Raw genomic sequence first — 3010 nt, forward strand, 5'->3', positions numbered from 1 at the left:
GAACAATTCCTGGGGATTCATCATTAATGTGTTAAGCAATTATGGGTTGTGTTTTAAAAGAAACTAAAGGGAAAAGTATTTGGACCCCAGGTTTAAGGGTAGGAAGAGATGAGAGACAAAATAGGTGTTTGATTTTAGGTTGATTCCAAGTTTTTGGGCTTTTTACTTTGGCATCTACTGGTATTTGTATGACAATATTTACCTACCACAGTCTGTAATGTACTATGGATCACAATTGTCCTTTTTAAAACTCATAAGAACACTAAATTAAAATATGACTAATGAAAATTTTTTTGAAGTTGTTTTATTGCTTCACATTGTCCCTAACATATTGAACGAACACAGTTCTTCATGGAAAGGACTATTAGCTGACTTGGAAAGATTTGTAATAATACTGAGTACATAGATTTGTCAGAATCACTTCCTCTGGGACATCACCTTTTTCATAATTCTTCTCTAAGTTGGTCTAAAAATATTATTCGATCTTATAGTCTTAGCATCTAGTAACTAACCACGGGTGGACATTCAAACAGCCATTGAACTTGGTCTATGAATGTGCAGTACTTGGGATTATTTCCTTCACATTAAGGGAAAACAAGCTGAGACTCTCTGTAAAGGAGTGAAATGTGCATATGTTAAAGCTTTTTTTTCTTTCTGTGATTTATCTCCTCTTTCTTCTCCTAAATCTTTAAGAAATCAGGCTTCACTTAGCTTTCTACAGCAAAACACAGTGGTCCAGGCAGGGCTAACCCAAGATGCTAGGCCGTTGTGAATACAGAGGTATAAAAGGTTGTGCCCCCTGTAGGAAAGGGGGCAAGTCAGATTTTCAAGCTAAACAAAACTTGCTGTGGTATTATGCTTTTTTATTCATGACAAGCAATTGCCATAGCAACTGGTTGCCACCTCTGGTTGTCTCTCACATACGAGCTCTGCATGCTATGAAACAAAATAAGGGCACACTGCAAAGCCAGTTGTGGGGCCACAAGTCTAAAGTAGGAATGAAAGTCCGTGTCGGTCCTCAGAATTCAGCTAGAGGCATGTGTGGTCCACCATGTTCCCAAAGCATTAAGTAATAAAATAAAATAAAACTTAAGAGAATTTGATTTTTTAAAAAAGACCAAAGTGCTTGACCCACTTTTTAAAAACTGCATTGATTTTAGAGAGAGAGGAAGGGAGAGAAAGGGAGAGAGAAAGAGAGAGAGAGAGATTTGCTGTTCCACTTATTTAGGCATTCATTGGTTGATTCTTGTACATGCTTTTCCTTGGGGATTGAACCCACAACCTTGGTGTGTTGGGATGATGCGCTAACCAACTGAGTTACCTGGCCAGAGTGAGAATTTGATTTTTTTAAAAAATGAATAAACAGTGCTGACCTCGCGTAGCATATTGGCTAAAGGCACAGCTCTGGAGTTGGAGGAGACCGGGGTCTGAATCTGAGCTTCTCCACTTACTTGGGTGAATGACCCTGGGCAAATGGCTTAACCTCCCTAAGATCACAGGGTGAAACTCTTAGGCTGTTAAAAGGATTAAACTGGATAATGTTTGTAAAGCACTTAGCTGAGGTGAGCACCCCCTTAGTGGTAGCTGATAATGTCTGCTGGCTGGCAGCAGGTGAAGTGAGCACATAGCAAGGACACAATACATGGTTCTTGTTGATTTATTGAGTTAGATCACTAGTGGACCACTACTCAGGGAACCCAGGTCTCCAAGTCACATACTCTACAAGCTCTCTCTCCAATTTACTGTGTATATATGTAGGCATATACACAGAGGCACACAGGCACAGTCTTTTTTTTTTTAAGTTCTTAGTTTATTAATCCTCTCATGAAAAATCTGCACAACCACCACAGATAGTCACTGAAGAATCTTTACTCCTTTCTGCCAGCCCCAAACATTGGCCTTTGCAACCTCTCTGACTTTCTTCATTCTGTTCTTGCATTCGTTTCTGTTTTCTTGAGCCCTTCTTCTTTTCACATAGGCCATGTCTTGCAAGTCTATGCTTGGGTTCATTTTTCTTTGCATAATCCAAGGATTCATAAATCATGCTAAAGCCAGTTGTCTTGCCACCACCGAAGTGGGTTCTGAATCCAAACACAAGGATGACATCTGGTGTGGTCTTATACATTTTGGCTAGTTTTTTCCAAATTTCTGTCTTGGGTACTGTTGCCTTCCCAGGGTGAAGGACATCAATTACCATTTGCTTCCGCTGAAGTAGTCTGTTGGTCATGAACTTCCTGGTCTGGATAATTACTGTGTCATTCATGATGAAAGTTGATCTTCAAGCAGGCAGGGAGGAAAACAGCAGACACAGTCTTTGAATGATATAATTTTGATCTCTACATTTTAGAAATATCTTCTCAATACCAAAGCATTTAACAGGCCATGCATGCTTTCTAATGACAAATCTCTGAGACAGCTGAATTTAGTTTTCTTTTAACTCTCCTTGATTATGTCTCTCACCTCTTTAGTATTCCTCTTACCCCCTGAGTCTTGGCACTGTGCTGAGGATTATTATTATTATTTTCAAACTATAAGAGAAAGTTTATTTAGAAAATCAGAGGTAGAAAAGTGAGCTGTAGAAATAATGGGCGCAGGAAACAAGTTACAGAGGCAAAAGAAGGGGCCCTTGGAGCTTAGGGGAGAGAAGGGTAAATAAAAGTAATGCAGTGGGGGAGGTGGGCCCAGGGGTCAGAGGGGAGGCCTGGGAAGACCCAGGAGTGCTCCCGATAGAGAGAGGCTACTAGAGATGTTAACCACTCTGAGGCATTTAAAAATCACTGGGATGGTGAACACATGCCACATTTTTTTTTCATTGACCTATATGCCAAAGAAAACCTATTCAATTACCAGAACCAGTCTCATAAGGGGGCATACCTCTTGCCCTGCTATGTATCATAAAATGATAAGATAATTAGGATTTGTCCAATCCGAAAAACTAGGTTGCAGTGCACAAGCTAAAAATCACAAACATTTTCCCCTTAACTAATAATTACCTGAATGCTACGTTAGC

At 39.9% G+C, this 3010-nt stretch overlaps 1 pseudogene; it reads right to left on the reverse strand.

The window, feature by feature from the left end:
* Positions 1 to 1854: 1854 nt before the first annotated feature.
* Positions 1855 to 2271, reverse strand: LOC102764266 (annotated as a pseudogene).
* Positions 2272 to 3010: the final 739 nt, after the last annotated feature.

The sequence above is a fragment of the Myotis davidii genome, unplaced genomic scaffold (assembly GCF_000327345.1).
Source record: "Myotis davidii unplaced genomic scaffold, ASM32734v1 scaffold21, whole genome shotgun sequence".
In the NCBI taxonomy this organism is placed as follows: domain Eukaryota; kingdom Metazoa; phylum Chordata; class Mammalia; order Chiroptera; family Vespertilionidae; genus Myotis; species Myotis davidii.